Consider the following 19276-nt stretch of genomic DNA (forward strand, 5'->3'; position numbering starts at 1 on the left):
GCACTGCTATCTTACCATTGCTCCAAACATCCTGCCACTTTCTGAGAACAACTTCTATCAAATCATTTAATACAATATTATAGTGGGTGTTTTCAATTGTTGTTACATTGATGCTTGGGTTAAAAGACTTATGTAAAACAGTTAATTTCTTAGCATGTATACAGTTAACAAGGCTGTAGTACCTGAGAACTGTTTGTCTTTCCTTGATCAGTACCAAAGTTCCATGCTGCATTTATCTGAATCTAGGATCAATTGAAGCTAATAAAATTTAATGTCATACAGGGTTTGCACTCCCGAACCCTTTGCAGCTTAAGTTTATAATTTCAAATGATACCAGAACATTCACACTGTCATGTTATAAGGGGTTACTTGTGACTAAAAACTAGTTGTATAATCGTTATTATGCTCTTAAATATTGTTTAATTTTGTTTATTGATCTGTACAGTTCTGTAAAGTATTAATAAATAAATAAATATGTATATGACTTTCGACTCTGGTTGTAAAAATATTAATATGATGATGGGGCCATATAGTCAAAAAAGTCAGATTGAAATAGTAACAGAACAGTCTGTAGCTATATATACTACAACGTTATTTTTGTGCGCATTTTAAATTGCTACAGTGACCTTAAGATCCAATCCTGTGTATGTCTTTGGCAATCCACTATTATGTATTGCCTTATAGTATTTAAAGGTGTGGTTCTGTTTTTCTAAAATTGCTTACAACTAAACTCATCCATCTTGTACCCACACAATATTTCAGTACAATAGAATATTTGGTTAAAAATAGCTTCCAGATTCAATCTTTTGATAGCTATGTTTCAAAAATTTCCAGAGGAAGCATCACCCCAGACCCCCCTAGCTGGAAAATTCTACTCTACACACTGCATGGTGAGTGTATACTTGCCCTCTCAAACCCTCTCTTCATTGTTACTGTTTGGACATTATAGTTTGAGCCATGAGACTGTAAAGCACACTAGCTATACCTTAAGCCAAGCAATACACTAAATTATAAATTTAGCAATCTTGTATATTGATGAATATACCATATGAATTTTATTAATTAGTGAATTGATGCAATCAATTAGCAAAAAACCAAACTCTAAAATTTCTAAATAAGGCATTTCAAACACAAAATTAATGGCAAAACAAACTTTTTTTAAGCAACATTGCTCAACCTCGAAAAATTTGCCCCTTGAAATATTTAGGCTATACAGTATAACTAACTGCTTTATTTGAACTACTGATTTACAGGGGATCACTACTTTTCCCTTTTGTGTGTGGGAGGGAATGTACGTATGTGGTGAAATAGAGTAGCTACTGTATTTTGACCTTTTCCATGACATACATACATTTGTCAATGATAAAAATTTACATGCAGTATGGCAAAACTAAATCTACTAACATTATATGTTTGATGCTTCAAAGCACCTATTATGCTCAAAATTATATCAGCATAATAGGCTGGTGCCTACTGAAGATCTATTGTTTCAGAATTGCAAACTGATATAATTAGCTATATATCGATTATTGGGGTTGAAAGGGTTTGCCAGTGATGTTACACAACTATAATTTAATTGGAAGCTGAGTGTTGGAGACAGACAATTATTTGACAAACATGGATAATTTATCTTAGTTGGGTACATCAAAACAGATGGTGTCAATTTATTATGTACACTGGTAGAGTTCATTTGGTTGTTGAATTAAGCAAAATTTGGCATCGCTAATAGGGTAATTCAGCCACTTATGGTTGCATGGATCTGGGGATGCAGCCCCCAGACACAGAGATATAATATTGATTCAAAATTAAAACTCAACAAATAATTGCTGCATTAATTTTAAAAGTATTTGTTAAAACATTTATATGAATGCTCTATTAGAGTATATTTGACTGCTCTATCAGAATAATTATCTTGATATCCAAAAAACCTTTCAAGAAGGCTTGTGTTCTCTCTGCAGATCCTACCCTGAGGGATGTGTGTAACATTTATGTTGTACTAATAATTGTCCATGTTGCTGAATGTTATTTGCTACTCACTATTTGTGCTGGGTAACTGAATGAGCATGCAGGTGTTCAGCTCCTGCTGTAATATAAATTTCAAACAGAGAGTTTTCCCTTCCTACTCCCTTATATGGTTTTCAACATCTTGATGTCATTAATATCCTGCTATTAGTGGTGCAGTTTATAGTTTTAATAAATGTAATGAATAATAGTACACATATAAACTCCTACAATTAAGTAGAAAACTTTTGCTTATACATTCTTCCATAACTTATAGTATTAATTTGGTACTGTTTATTTGCAATTGTCTGGATAAAGCTTGCAGGTCCGATAGATCTCAATTAATAGAACAATGATCTGTTAAGAAACAAAAATAATAAGTGAAATAATTAAGTAGCTAGCCAATATAGAATTAAAGAGTGCATACAACATAACAGCTACACAAAATAGTATCACAATAGGTCTAGATACAGTAATATTATATGTATAAAAGGTTGTTGCATGTCATATCGGCCAAGCATAACACTGGTACTGTATGTATGGTAGTATTGAATCCTAATTGTGTTGGAGTCAGTGTTATATCCCAAAAATACATAGCGTAACTCATCGGTTATCGACCACTACCTATTATCGACCAGGATACCACACCTATTATCGACCAGTCAGTATACGAATAAATACGCAATTATACGGGAAGGTTATCTAGAGACCAACTTTGAGACCTTTGTTGCTGTCTGGTCTGGCGTAATCCAATGCCTAAACGGAAGCGAACATCTACCGCTAAGAAAGGATGGAAGACAAGAAATAAAATATCGGAAGTACAGCATCTTGGCGCTGTTAAACTCCGCAAACTGTGGGACCCTGAATCTATGACTAGAGCAATGAACGCGGTTATTTCAAAGGAGATGGGGGTGAATAAAGCTGCAGAACAATTTGACGTGCCACGAACTACACTAAAGGACAGAATTTCTGGACGAGTGAAGCATGGAGCGAAGCCTGGTCCACCAGGCTTCCTAACACCAGAGGAAGACCAAGAATTGGTTGATTTCCTAGTAGAGTGCTGCAAAATGGGGAATGGAAAAACAAAGAGGGAAGTAATAGACTGTGTGAAGAGGTTGATGGAGAAGAAAAGAGCAAAAGAGGGTTTGCAAATGATAAAATTTAATGGAGAAGGATGGTGATATAAATTTATGAAAAGGCATTCCGAATTGTCCCTACGAACCTCAGATCCACTATCACATTGCAGGTTCAATGCAGTAAGCCAGTCAGCGCTAGACCACTATTTTGTATTGCTAAGGAATACCTTGGAGGTGAATGGCTTGATGGATAAACCCAGTTACATTTATAATATGGATGAGTCAGGCATGCCACTTGACCATAAGCAGCTGAAACGTGTTGCACTTAAAGGGATCAAAAAAGTTCATGGACCATCTTCGGGGAACAAGGCACAAATAACAATCTTAGCCAGTGCTAATGCTGTAGGCACTATGATACCACCAATGGTGATTTTTAAAGGGGAACGCTTGAACTATGAATGGACTAGAGGTGAGGTACCAGATACAAAATACGCAATGTCACCCCAAGGGTGGACAGACCACGAGCTGTTTTTTGAGTGGCTGAGTAAACAGTTCACAAAAAGTATTCCACCTTCTCGACCTGTGTTGTTACTTTTAGATGGCCATTCCTCCCATTTTACTTTGGAGGCTATGAAGTTTGCAGCTGAAAATGAAATTATTCTTTTTTTGCTTGCCACCCCATACCACTCATGTCGCTCAGCCTCTTGATGTGAGCTTTTTTGGCCCTTTAAAAAAGCATTGGTCTAGAGTTTGTCATGAGTACATGGCCGACAACCCTGGTAAAGTGGTCACCAGATTTCAATTTCTCATCACTTTTCAACAAGGCTTGGTTTTTGTCTATACAACCACATACAATTGTATCCAGATTTCGAAAGGTGGGTGTTCATCCATTCAATTCCACTGCCATCAAGCCATATGATAATTCTTCAATATCTAATAAGATACCAGAAGCAACACCAGTAATGATGCCGGTAGTGACACAGCCCAATGAACGTTCAAGTGTTTCACAAGATGGGTTTAGTGAACACAATCTAGAAGAAAGTGGTCCGGGACTATCACCTGTTTCATATAGTGAGGAGCAAATTGAATTGTTTCAAAGAAGGTATGATAATGACTACAACATTTATGACGATCAAATATATGTGTCATGGCTACAGCAACAACATCCAGATGACCTTCTAGAGAATTTGTCATCGAGCACCACCATAGAGACACAGGTAAATGGGGAGCAAGTTGAACCACTGAACTGTAATACTAGTACCGAAGATGACAGTACTGTAGACAAGGAAAATGTAGTGCCATCACCAGAACAGCCTATGGACAGTACAGGAAAATGCAGTGCCATCATCAGAACAGCCTATGGACAGTACAGTAGACAAGGAAAATGCAGTGCCATCACCAGAACAGCCTATGGACAGTACAGTAGACAAGGAAAATGTAGTGCCATCACCAGAACAGCCTACGTACAGTCTTTCAGCTAGTCTAGCAAATACCAGAGTGTTTGTGTCAGAGCTTCGGGAAATTTTGGGTGAAAGAAGAGTAGTATCAAAAGCATCCACCAAATCTAAATCAACTGCTAGAGTGCTCACAAGTGCTGAGTCTTTAGCACTTCTAATTGAAAAGGAAAAGAAGAAAAAGGAAGAAGAGGAACAGAAAGCAAAGAGAAAAGAGGAGCGAGATAGAAAATGACAAGAGAAAGAAGAAGAAAAGAAAAGTTGAATCGAGAAGAAAGAAGGATGAAGAGAGAGCAAAGCAAAGAGGATAGAAACACAAGAGGTCTGCAAACAAGACACAGAAGGCACCAGTGGTAGCTGAGCTATCTTCTGACTCAGAAGTAGAAGACGAAGATCAATATGGTGTACAAGACAAAGAAATTTCTAGTAATGAATGTGCCGTATGCTTTGGGTTATACCAGGATGATTTGTCAAGTGCTGGGAAGCTGATGAGGGAGTGGGTTGAGTGTACTAATGAACGGTGCAAGAAGTGGATGCACAGCCAGTGCTTACAAGTTAACAATGACTTGTATATATGTGGAATCTGTAAATATAAATTTAGCTAATTTGTGTGTGCATAACTCTTGAACTATAGGTTCAAATGGATTCATTTTTTAGGTGTAGACCCTTCTCGTAATAGTGGTTAGACTGTTTGCATAGTTGTATTGCTTCATGAAATTCATAGCGATCTATTACCAGTTTCTTGGAAAAAGTCGATAATAGCTAATTGGAATATACACGTAAGTCGATAATAGATAGAGACGGTCGATAATAGATGAACGTACGCCCTTAGCTATAATCACCACTGTATTTGCGTAGTTTTAATTGTGGGAATGATATTTAGCAGATGTATTAGACGTTACTTTATCTAGTTGTGTTGAAATTTTCACTGTTCTACGACGTTGTATGGCTGATTTATGATGCGAGAAACGTTAACTGGTCGATAACCGGTGAGTTACGCTATTGGCTTGATATTGCGTATCTCCTTTTCTGTGTAATCTATATCAATTCTGTAAAATTCAAGAAACTCTCCAAGACTGTTTACATAAGTGGTAAAAATGTTACTTGGTTATCATGTTCACAGAGAGAGATAGAGAGAGACTTATTAAACTCCAAAATTTTAAAAAATTGATGGCCGGCCTATAAGACTGGTTTTGTCAGACCAGGAAACAATTTAGCTAACAAAGATGTGTGCTATATAGCAATAGCTGATAGAATTTTGTAGTAATCTAGGATGAGTAGCATAGAGTTATTGACACATAAATTATAAATGGTAGGCATATTATTAACAAGTATATATAAGAAAAAATTTAGAACTTTAAAGAGTAGGGATCAACTAGAATATAGTGCACCAATAAAAAGTATTGAAACAAACTTGAGTTGGTATATTATTATGACAACCAATTACTGTAACACAAAAAGAATTGAATATCCCTACAATAATTGGCTGTCATAATATACCAACTTAAGCTTTTTTTCAGTACTTTTTATTGGTGCACTATATTCTAGTTGATCCTTCCAATTTTTTTCTTATACTTGTTTCTGTTCTTTTTATAGAACTGGTGATCAATCTACGTAAGTAGTACTTATATAAAAATGATTTGATGTAGCTATGGATAGCCAAAGAAGACGCCATCAATTTACATAACTGTAATTTTGCACATAGGTTGGTGTATTGATATTCTACAACAATTGATTTAATTGATTGGTTTATATGTCTTATATGGTTTAAGACAAGTGTACTGAAAATAAATAAGCGACCTAGATGTAGGGGTACCAAGCTTCAAAGCAGCTGGAGCCTTGGCAAGGAAAACACACACAAAAGAAACAAAACACACAATTAGATTTGACAGATCCAACAAATCTGAGGAGCGAGCACTGAAATTCAACTATTAGTATGAGCAGGATATCGCAATTCTGGCAGCTGGATCAAACAACGGCTTAATGGTAACGAGATAGGTTGGTCAGCATCACAGGTGTAAAGTGCCCTGAGCAACCAATCTCAATTGTAACAAGCTGGGCATACAGGCTAGTACATCAGTCTTCATAGAATGAAATAGCAAAGAACTTACGCAGCTAAGCAGTGCGAAACCGTGCCAACTAATCAGCATGTATCTGTCTACTTTGCTAAGAAGGAATTCTTATCCACACCAGCATCATCTGGAACAGTTAGTTGAAAGGCTCAGACACACACAAGACTAATCAGCACGTGCCTGTTCTACTTTGCTACGAATGAGTTCTTATCCACCCGTCAAGGCCGTCATCTGGAACAGTCAGTTAAACTCAAACACACATGAGAAACGAACAATTAACAGTGTTTATAGAATGAATACCTTAGCCTGAGTACAATTTACGCGGGCAGCAAAACACTGGTTTGTTGATGAGAGTCACAAGTGATTAAACTGTGCCAACTAACACTGTGAAAAAAGAGGAATATAAGATGGTATATCTAATGGCTTAAACTATACAAATAATCTCAGTATAGTCTTGCATTATACTAACTATCTTATACTTTAGTATAAACCCCATCTTATATTATGGGAAACAGATTATACTTTAGTTTAATACACATTCTTTGTATGGCTTTGTTTACTTAACTAAATGTGATAACTTTTTAGCTTCACCATCAGATATCATTATTGTCTTATTTTTAGCTTCACCATCTCATTATCACCATCCCATGTAACTTAAGATTTTTTTTACTGTACCAAACAAAGTCATGATGATTTTACGATAAGTAGCTACACTTCTGTTAATCACTATAGCTAGCTAGCTAACTAGCTCCAGTTTGTTGTGATAATTTCATACGCACACATTTTCATATGGCAAAGCATATAATACCAGAAAAATTAATTATTCAATCTAAGAGTCATACAAATCTAGATTTTCTTACACAGTTAGCACACCTGCAAAACTTCGTAGTAATGCTTGTCTAAAATTGAAGGGGTCAGTGGTGTGCGCATGCGTAATAGATGCAATTAAGTCGCCATCTTTATCGCTATTGTTGTATCATAGGTTGTAAATGTGAGTGATAAGGTGGTGTCGCTCGGACGGTGTATCTCGCGGAGAGAGTGTGCGTGATCGGCGCCATTGTCCAATGAGCCAGGATGATAGTTATGGACCACAACTGTACATCCCTGCTGGCCTGTCACAGTAATGGTGAAGTGGCGCGGCCAAGTGGACAATTCCTTCAATGGCAGCCATCAAAAACAGCTCTAGATGAGTAAGTATTAGACTAAAATGATAGCTTGTACGATAGGTTTAGCCGTATTAAATTATTTATTGTGTATTGTATGACAATGGCCTGCAAATGATTCAACTTTGGTCAGTGTTGCTGTGTACGTATTACATGTTTTATATCCTGTTATCTCAGCTTATGGCGGATGACGAGTGGACACAGTTCATCAGCCATCAACGGTAAGAGTATGCGTGGTCTGCTCTTATGATTTTGTATATTATCTCTTCAGAGGTACAGTTTCTTGTCGAACCTCTTGGTTCTACAGGCTGTCAGTGTACAACATCTGCAGTGTTAGTTTCCTTCAATGGCAGCTGCTTCCTTTAAAGAATCTGGTAGCAACCATGTGTGGAATTTTTGGTTCTTTTTTCACGAAGTTGTTCAACGTCATCTCTAATTACTTACAGCTGTAAGTGCATTAAGCCTGATTGTGTTTTTATTCATTTTCTTTTCAATAGGGTAGGAATTACAGACTTGGTCTCAGTTCTAGGAGATTCTTCGTATTACTAACATCTGTAAGTAAGTACACTGAGAGTGTCCAGTATACAACTTATATTTACCTTTGTTTAGGTTTGTGGAAACTGGTCTCATTTCTTCTGGGAACCGGTCTCATTTCTTCATGTTTTTCACTACTTTTTATCAACAGCTGACGGCTGCTACCTCGTCTGGCACTGTAAATGAATTGAGTGCTTTCAAGAACCTGTTCCATCTTGTTTGTTCTTATTTCACTGACCATGCTCGTATTGCTAACAAAAGTAAGTTCACTGAGAGTATGCAAATTATATTATATTTAGTCTTGTTTCAGTTGTACTTAGTGATTACAAGATTCTTGGACTTGGTTATCAGTGTATCAGATGCTTCTTGTGAGCTTACGTACACATTAGCCCAACAAAGTCACATACTAAGTGGCTGTTTTATGTCTGGTTAGACTCACTGATAACACCTGTAAGTACACCAAGTAATCCAGAATATGAATTATGTTTGCCTCCATTTAGGGTTGTGAGACCTGGTCTTAGTTGTACATGGATTGTCGGTCTCAGTTTTAAAAGATTGTTACAAACTGTAAGTACAATGATTGTTCAGTATACGCGTTATATTTACCATCTTTAATAGAGTTGTGGGACCTAGCCGCCGTTCTACATGGTAATGCTAGGTTTCCAGACAAGGTCTTGGTTTTATGAGATTCTTATTGTTACAAACTGTAAGTCCAACGATTGCCATCTTTGTATTAGAGCTGTGGGACAGTTCTACCAGACGGCTAGCAGATTGTCATAGAGTTCTACATAGTGATGATAATACAGGTAATTTGTAATGGAACTTGTGAATTGTATTTACTGTCTTACCTGCTGCAGTTGGATAAAGACTGATAAATGATGAAATTGATTTGATACTGTCATGGCGAAGGAGACATTGATTTACTAGCTGTACCTATTGTGGTTTTAACATATTTACAGAATTAAATTCATTACAAGTATAATTATAGAAATTATTTAATTAAGGTAGCCACAGATTATAGGAAAGTAAAAAAGTACAGTAGTATAGTAGCCAATATACGGTTGAAATAGGCTTAGTATAGTCTGATAATACACCGCACTATACTAGTGATTTAATCTCTAATAAATGACTGTGTTAAATGTATTCAATAAGCTTGTTATAGTAAGGTCCTAATCTATTAATATATACTGTACTATTTCATTCCAATACTAACATAATAAGACTGTTATAGACCTCATTATTCTGAGCTTTTTCATAGTGTAATCAGTAGGCTTGAGCCAATTATGCTTTGAAAATTGCCTATTATGCTTTTGAACAGTGCTCAAAAATCCAGCTTATTATGCTCAAAATTATGCTCTCAAAATAAAGATTATGTTCAAGAGCTGACTGAGTATATCTGCATTTCCTGACCGCGCTGTATTAGAGTAAGTGACTGCTCTATTAGAGTATCTTGATCTTATTTCCATAAAGTGTGAATAATCAGTCAAGAAATAGTAAAAATAATAACATTGCAAGGTTTTTGATATGAAATGCAGTGATAATGTGAGTGTGTTCATGTTGTACAGTATTTTTGGCGTGCTCCTTGTGCATTTTAATTAAAATTCTTGAAAATTGTCCTACTATGCTGGCATAATGCTTGATGCTTTTGCTAGCCCATTATGCTCAAAATTATGCTGGCATAATTGGCGCAAGCCTACTAATCAACACGTGCCTGTTCTACTTTGCTAAAAATGAGTTCTTATCCTATATACCTGTCATCCCTGTCGTCTGGAATAATCTCTTGAACTCAAACACACAAGAAACAAACGTGAGCCACCAGCACAGAAAATCGAGCAGTGCATACTAAATAAATTATTAGCAGGAAGCCACTGATGCGCTATCGTGATTCATGAATAAATGAACACCTTGCATTGTCAGCAAAAAGAACTGGGCACAAAGAAAAGTCCATGATGCGTGTATTGTACTTACAGTGGTTGGTGAAAAGGCACATCTCGGGACAAAACAACATCAAACAGTGCAATAAATCAAGCCCGCGGATATATCCATTGTCGAGTTATGTTTGGCTGAAGGAATCAGTTAGTCAGAATAAAATTATGTTAAATAGAAATTTTTATTAAATTCCATAGAAACTTTTTTGGACGGGTTTGGAGTTGATCTGAAGACATTTCATATCAAAAAATATGGCTCAGAAACGAAACTAAAATATTTCTGCATACTAAACGTACAAATACAGCGATTTTCCATTTTTTTATTGTAGGGAGACAGAGGCGTTCAAGTAGCTGATTGATTTATCAGCAGTTGGTGGATGTAGAAGTTAAAAGAATTTGTAGTAATAAAGGACTATATAATCCTTCTGCTTCGCCAGAAATGCTGTCGCCTAGGCTGTCACTATACCACTAGAGGATATTGGAAACGGACGATGAAACTGAGTTACCCTGTGAAAGTTCAATACATTGCGGAAGCCATTAAATGACCTAATGAAATTCATCCACCATCTGCCAGTCTATCTGTCAGCTCTCCTCCAGTCATAAATAAACCAGATTAACATTACCTAGATTAACATTACCAGATTAACATTACCTGTTGGCTCTCCTCCTAAATTAATATTACCTAGATTCCGAGGCGATCTGATGTCATGGACCACATTGTGGGACATTTTCCAATCCACTGTTCACAGCAATGCAGGGATGTCCAAGATTGACAAGTTCAGCTACTTGAAATCACTGCTGGAAGGGGCTGCTGCAGGAACTATCCAGGGACTTACACTATCAGATGCAAACTATGATGCGGCCGTAACACTGTTGGAAGAACGTTTTGGAAGATCTAAGGAAATCATTGCTGCCCATACGGATGAATTACTCAAGATAGCAGGCTGTAATGTGGATTGTCCCTCTGCACTTCGTTCAGTTTATGACAAGATCATTTCATTGTTCATGTACGTGGTCTGGAGACTCTTGAGGTAACATCTGACCAATATGGAAGTATACTCACTCCAGTCATCATGTCAAAATTTCCACCTCGCCTCAGAATAGCACGAGAAAGTGAAGGGAAGGTGAGGAATATTGTTAATGTGCTAAAGATAATCAAGCAAGAAGTAGAAGCTAGAGAAGCAAGTGAGAACACACATGTCAATCCTCCCAAGTATACCAATCATTCCAGTCATCTACTAAGTAGCCATAACTCCACTGGAAGCTCATTAGTGATAAATGGGAGCAATGTCAGCTGTGTTTACTGCCATCATAATCATTTTTCGGCTTCTTGTACTAAGGTTGATGAGATGAATGAGAGAAGAGATATCTTGAAGAGAAGTGGGCGCTGCTTTAACTGCTTGCACAGCAACCATAAGTCTAAGGACTGTGACAGCTCCAAAAGCTGTAGATATTGCCATCGTTGACACCATCAGTCAATTTGCAAACAGTGTCCTACAATCAAACGTGAACCTGTGACATCAGACAGAGGGATTCCTTCTCAACAGAATGCTGATCAGCAGGTTTCTGTTAGCAACTTATCTAGCCATGGAGATAAGTTGCTAACAGAGATGGGAAACGTTATCAATTCGTTTCCCAGGTTGATGGGAAACGAATTGTACTGTTGCAAACCGCACACATTGAAGCCATTGGAAATCAAGCCACCATACCAGTTAGAGTATTACTAGACAACGGAAGTCAACTGTCTTACATCACCACTTTGGTAAAGATCAGACTAAACCTTAAACCAATTCAACAAGAAAGACTGTCCCTGAATACCTTTGGGAGTGATTCCTTTACTACAAGAGGCTGCGATGTAGTCAGACTGGCCTTGCAGAAACCTGGACACAGTGAGAGGTTAGAAATAACTGCACGTACTTCACTTGTTATTTGCTAACTTGCCTGTGCTTGTTAATGCCAGTAAGTATATCCATCTGCAGGGACTTGATTTAGCTGACAGTAGTAACAACACTACAAAAACGGATCGGATTTACATATATTTCCTTGTTTCAGGAAACACATGGAAAGACGATCTTTCAAAGCCCTCTAACTTTCCATATATTTACATTGCACAGTAAACATAATTAAAGTTGTTAAATTTTTTAATGTATGCAATGGAAGTTATTTAGCTAAGAATTTAATACTGGTGAATTGTGCACCACTGAATGAGGCTGACTATGGCTACAACTCGCGAACTAGACTGCTACACGTCAAGCTACCATGCCAGCGATTACTGGAACAGGACGCTCTGCATGGCCACTGTGACTTAGATCTAGTCTACCTATTTGGCTATTATCACCAGGTAGTCTAGTTGAAGTCGTTATCGCTATAGCAGAGTACGTGGCAGAGTAACTTTATAATATCCGCATTTGCAATAGCGCATTAATACGTTAATACCTCTTGGAAATGTTCGTTTATTATAATTTACAGAAGTTGTAAAAATTGGCAAAGAAGAAGTGGATGATGGCGACAGCAGTAGTCTATGTCTACAGCTGGAGCAGTAAACACTCAGGTTTAACACTGAAGTAGCGTGATGGTGGCGCGCAGGAATGGAGGAGAAAGATTGCAGCTTGCCAACCCGAACGCCTGAAATACTACCGTGGCCTTCAGACTATTGTCGGTGCCGCTGTCACCTCTGTTTCCTGACTTTCAGTACAGCTGTGCCGCCTTTTGACACCCAAGTACAATAGAGGCAAGCAGTAATTTTCCTGTGTTTGTTGTAGTTGATTTTACTGTAGCAACACCTCGAGCAACACGGATCGCGAGACTTATGAACTAGGAGTTAACCGCAGTTATAGTGAATGACTGAGGGTTATGTTTGAGGTAAGTTGTGTGTATGAGATTGCACGTACTCCTTTGCATTTCTTTTAGGGATGAGATACAATCTAAGACAAAGAATGAGCTAACCACATGAGAACTTTAAAAGTTTCAGGTTAGTGGTTCTGATTGTGGTGTCTACAGAAAAGTGTTGATATGGAAAATTAACGCCTTGGTAACCTGATTGAAGATAAAAGGAAAGACAAAGCGAACAGGGTGTACACTAATTGGAACCCAAAAAGACACATCCCACTGGTGAGTTTGTTGTTGTGGTGTAAAATGGTGACCGTGCGCTGCTTTGTTTGGACTCTAGGCTTGCAACTGTGGTCAGGCAGTGAGACTAAAATTGGAGCTTTTGGCGATTTTAAAAATTTTATATCCGGCCACCTGTAAGTGTTTTGTTCTATTTAATGCTGTTTTATGTATTATATGGACTAGTACTATTCCGTAAAGGTGATTTTTGCCACACAAAATGTCTGTAGGATGATTTTTAAAGGCGGAATTTTGGGCAGCGTACAAAACATTCACGACGGTCCTTACTGTTAATAATTATAACAAGTCAGTCAGTCGATCAATCAGTCAGGATTTTTACATGTTGCTGTAATTATCTGCATACATCATAAATCATAAAAGTTTCATATGTTTTGGTGACAGCTATAGAAGAGGAAAGAGAGAAAGAGAAGCAAGAAGAGATGATGACAGTCAAAAAAGGAGGAAGAGTAAAGTGGGCAGCAACTAAATAAGAATTATAGAGATCTGCAAAACAATCCACAGAAGACTCCACTGCAGTGGTAGCTATTTTTGACCTGGAAGTAGTACCTGTCAAAGGAGCTGATATTGACAAGCAGACGTGTAGTGATAATCAATTTTCCGCCAATGCCTTTGAACTATACAGTAGCTACCCATGAAATCTTGTCTATCATACTGGAAAGTTTATAAGGGAGTTAGTGCACTAATGAGTACCTGTGAATTAGGCCTGCGCCTAATATACCGGCATAATTGTGAGAATAATAGGTCACCAATTTCGTGAGGATAATTCTGGAATAATAGGATGGTTACAGGAATAATCTTAGAATTATCGGACGTCCACAGGAATAATCAGTGGAATTAAGGGGCGTGCTTATTCTTGATTAGCTAGAAGAAAGTACTAAACTACTAAGAATGATAGATAACCGGCATTATTATACAAGTGCTGGCTGAAAGGAGCTGAAAAACCTCTAAAAGATCGATATACTCTAATAGAACGCTCAAACACTCTAATAGAGCGGTCAGATCGTTTCATGTTAACAATCTGCAGACAGCATCAGAGATTTAACTGCATGATTATCTGCAAGTTTGAAACTTGTACAAGCTATACCAGTGTATCTTCTTTAAGTCTTTCAACAAACATATTGATATCATTATCCACTAAACTTAGCATGTAGTTATAGCTACAGCTGTAATACACTAATAATTGAAAATTCTTGTTATACTCCCGATAGCTATTTTACGTCTGTTGTAATGGCTATAACCATATCATTATGTGTAAGGTGGAATACTTCATTTATGGCTAGTTATTATTAATTCTGACAAAACTACTTATATCAGCATCTTGAGAATTAAGTGACTATAGCTACAGAAACTAAGTGAGCATTATTATGGAATAATAGGGTAGATAAAAGAATAAAAAAAGAATAATAGGAGAAAATTTGGAAAATTCTGGAAAGAATAATAGGCAAAATTTTGAGCATATTAGGCTTAGGCCTACTGTGAATATACAACTAACTAATGTGTACAAATTGTTTATTGCTTACATGTACATGTGTGAAGTATTATGTGAGTAGTCTCGCGTGGCCAAACCACTTTTTTTTCTTTTTCATTTGGTCGGGAAAAAAAGGGTCTGGTCTGATTCGAATACCTGCACTTGTTCTCAAAATCTCGGTTGTGGCCGGGATTAATTTTATGCACGTGTCTTAATGCATTCTTGAAGCATGCTTGAATGGACGTTGGGTAATTGAAAAGATAGGATTCCGATCATTCAGTGGCGAAAAGGCAAGCTACAATTTTGTAATGTTTGTATTGATTGTAGTAAGCATGCATAGAATTAATCCAGCCACAACCGGGATTTTGAGAACAAGTACGGGTACCAGACCCTTTTTTCTCGACCAAATGAAAAAGAAAAAAAAGTGGTCTGGCCACGTGAGACTATTATGTGAGGTGTAGACCCTTGTCATGTTAGTGGGTGGGCTGTTTATATAGTTTTATCACTTGAGCAAATTCTTGGAATCGGTCGATAAAGCTAATTGAAATAATACTCGAGTCAATAATTTAATCAGCGATTGATAATTGATAGATGCACATTCAGTTGTTTGCTACATTATCATATACTGTTGATGGTGGGATCAGTTTTTGGAACACAGCATATCTGGATGTTTCATACTCCTTTGTATTTTGTAGCACTTGTGCACAGTTATACTATATTAGTTCCATCCCCAGTCGCCCACACTTGATCATGCGATGGTCGTCTAGTTAAACTTCTTGGCCCATGCCAGGAAGTGTGAATTAATAGAAAGATTATGCCTGAAAAATGAGCATATAGTCATCATTTATAGCTCTTCTTTGCAGTTGTTCATTGCTCTAAATCACGTTTTAAGAAGGTTTTCATACATAAAATGGCATTAGTCACACCAGTAAAATTTTCTAAGTAACACACCCTCTAAGTAGCTGACAATTTTGTTTTAAGCATAAATGTGTATACAGAAGTACGTTTTCACTATATATAGGTCAAAAATATGGACTATTGTCAACAGTTACAGACGACCTTCACATGATCAAGTGCATGGGCAGTTAGGGATGAGACTAATATAATATGCTAATATCAACTGTACATGTGAGGTAATGCACATGCCTAACATAGTAAGAAATGAAGCCAGCTGTTCTTAACCTAAAGGCAGCCTTTTGGTAATGAGTGTTTTTATAGTGACCACTTGTTGATTATAGTGATAGGCCACAGAACATAAAAACAATTTATTCATTTCTATGAGTACAAATAATACAACAGTGGGATTTATCCGAAATTATGTCACAGACATAAAAATGGCTGCTGTAGTATGGGAACATTCATAAAATTTGTATGGGAAACTATGGGGAGAAATTTTTTGAACTGCAATATCTCAGCCAAGATGGAAGATATCAAGCTCTAATCAGCAGGTATGGTTATAAAATAGCTGAAAGAATAGGAATCTAGCATTGCTTTGAAAATCAACCGAAAATCGCTTTTACGTACTTATTGTAATGTCTTATAGCCATACCCACTAGTTAGAGTTCAATATCTTCCTTCTTGGCTAAGATATTTCTGTTCAAAAATTTTCTTTCCATTGTCGCCCATACAAATTTTATGAAAACGTCCCCAAACTACAGTGGCCATTTTATGTCTGTGACGTAATTTCGGATAAGGCCCATACCCAAATTCTATATATTATCAATGATCACAAGTTCAATGTAAGACCACTGAGTAGTATTTGTTTCTGATCTCATTGAACTCAAAAAATGTATGCAAGAGCTATAAGAGGTAAGAATACAGCTGAAGTAAGAGAATGATTACAGTAGGGCTCAGAGTGGGATATGATTCTGAATAAGGTTCTTATTGCTAAAAATAATACCTATACATGTGTAGCTGTTTGCAATCACGTTCACTTAACAGCATCATGAATGGAGCACATGTACAGTGGCAATGTGTGGGCGGGAAACAGAAAACAATCAACAATGAATCTACTTGAGGGTGTATCCATTCACTAGACTCTCTACATATTATGAAGAAGTTTGCGGACATTTACTATACTCTGTGCAATGGCAAAAATGCCAACTGGAACAGGCATGTCCAATACAATTCTATTGAAAAAACTATTAAAATGAAATTATTTGTTGTGTACCGCCTACCTGTGTCCATTTAGCAACTTTCTGGGTGTGATATGTGTAGAGCAACTCTCTGTGAGCACAACGATGTTAGAAGAAGCCCAATTCACAGAAATTTTGGTGGCCTAAAGCAACACAGTATAGCAAATTCCCCATATAGTCCGGTAGATAAAACTTGTAACCAGGAACAAAATGGTATAAAAGAAAGTTTGGTATCAATTTAAAGCTCTTTTCTCATAGAACAACATATCTAAAGTCCCAAACCCCCCCTTGGGGAATTTGTTTTATATCAGTTTAAAATTTCCAGGTGTTTTCAATCGGTATGTGCAAAGAACAAGCAGCTGCTAACAATCGTGACTGGATCTGCAAGAACCCCACATGTCAGTACTAGTTCATTTTTATGTATTTCCATTTTCTTTAGATAGCCAAGGAATGGTAAACTGAAGTTTCAGCTATAGAAGCCAATCACTTTTGAAGTGACAGTGCTACAAAGTGGTAATAACAGAACTAAAATCAATTTGTACAGTGACAATAAAGAATATAAACTACAGGCACTTAATTAAATGGTCATAAATTACAATTGCAGTCCTCTACCAAGATGCAACTTGCATCGTCAGATTCTCCATGAACAGGTGAATCCATTGCTGGGTAAGTTTTGTCTTCCAGGCCCTTCCTACAACCATCGCCAGGCAAAATTGACAATGTGAGAACAAAACTATGGTGATCCGCTTGTTCAACACAAGGCAGACTAATGCTCATATGTTTCGTCTCCTTGGGGGTACAGACATAAAACAAAGATTTACAAACTCATATTGCTTTGGGGATCACGATGCTATCAAGGTTTTTGCTGTTAGCACCTTCCTTCATTGAGAAAGAAGCACTCAAAAATTCCACAATATTTCACCCAATGGCATTGCATTCATAAATCAGGGGGAAACCGCGGCTATTTTACACGATTACACATGAAACTACAAATTGTGACTATAAACTATAGCTACATGTATAACAACTATGATATGACAATAACAACGAGAATACAATTATGGGGAAAAGGAGAAGTCATCATCCAAACCTTGTGAGCCCGATATCATAAAAATAATCCTGGCATTGTTTGTTCAGCATGAACACACTGAAAGTTGTTGATGTAAGTTTCTCCTAGCCACTTTGGATGGAACTACGATCAGTAATGGGTCTAAGAATTGATCTCGGAATTGATGGTGCAAAAGGTGTCCTTACCCCAAAAGATTCCACTACTAGTGGAATGAAATGACCTCCTCTTAAAAGCTATTACTCTAAACACTGAGTTCAACAGCAGAGACTTGTTCACAAATTATCTGTAGTAATTGTGTTGACAAATTGTGACTGAATCTGGAAGAATCCTACATGTTAGTGTAAACCTAATTTTACAGTAGCTACGTAGCTATAGAATGCAGGAGCTATTAATTGATCCTGATTATCAACATGGCTATCCTACCTATTTTGGTGTCTCTGTCTGCAGTACTACTCGGGGTGGCTGCTGCAGCTGGATAGGTGGCTAAGGATACTACTGAAGAATCTGGTTCCTGTGGAAGAGCAGCTAAAGAAAACTCTGATCTTTTAACTAGCAAACTGATGTGGACATGGTGTGGCCGGCTAATAGTTTTACTCAATAGGATGCCTCACTCTGCTGCTGGCATTTACACCAGATATAGGTAGTCACCTATCAGTTGCAAGCTTTCTTGCACCTTTTCATTTGGAAATAACTCCTGTCTATAAGATGCACATAGATTTTATTCTACAAAGTTACAGGGAAAGCATTAGCTAAGACTTCTTAGCATAGTGATAATCGGAAAGCTGTTTTTCAAAATGATAGCATTGTGCACAGTTCTCCTTTACTATACCAGCAACAAAGAAAAGCTGCACATTACATATATAGGTAATCCTGCAAGCTAACATGTTATGTATGTGTAAGTTAGACAGTTTATGCCTCCGCCTCCCATTCAATGATAAGAAGCTACTGCTAGCTCAATGCATTCTGTTTTACTTAAAGAGCTATGTAAAAGCAGTTAGTTTTGATTGAATGCCTTCTGCACTGCAGCACGTTACTGATGTTAGCTCCTAATCTCACATCCTCCTGATTACTTGAACTGTGCATTAGTTGAATCATAGAAATTTTGGTTTCACAAACCTTACTGGGATCTCTGAGATCAATGCATGATAAGATGTACTACAGGTGTTTGGTTATTCAGAGTATATGTATCTCAGCCTTCCCTGGTTCCATCAGCTTTTAAACTATGGAAACAAAAGCTAATTACCTGC

General features: G+C 37.2%; 2 long non-coding RNA genes across 3 annotated transcripts; both read left to right on the top strand.

Annotated features, from left to right (window-relative positions):
* The first annotated feature begins 7432 nt into the window (after nt 1-7432).
* LOC136255929 (uncharacterized) lies at nt 7433-8190 on the top strand. The gene is made up of 3 exons (XR_010701220.1): nt 7433-7793; nt 7944-7987; nt 8038-8190. It is a non-coding gene; the product is annotated as an uncharacterized lncRNA (long non-coding RNA).
* A 624-nt stretch (nt 8191-8814) lies between these two features.
* LOC136255921 (uncharacterized) lies at nt 8815-9271 on the top strand. 2 transcript variants are annotated; one of them, XR_010701215.1, is made up of 4 exons: nt 8815-8867; nt 8919-9006; nt 9038-9106; nt 9158-9271. It is a non-coding gene; the product is annotated as an uncharacterized lncRNA (long non-coding RNA). The 2 variants fall into 2 exon arrangements; XR_010701210.1 differs by having other exon boundaries at nt 9038-9261.
* The last annotated feature ends 10005 nt before the right edge of the window (nt 9272-19276 follow it).

The sequence above is a fragment of the Dysidea avara genome, chromosome 1 (genome assembly GCF_963678975.1).
Source record: "Dysidea avara chromosome 1, odDysAvar1.4, whole genome shotgun sequence".
NCBI classification, from domain to species: domain Eukaryota; kingdom Metazoa; phylum Porifera; class Demospongiae; order Dictyoceratida; family Dysideidae; genus Dysidea; species Dysidea avara.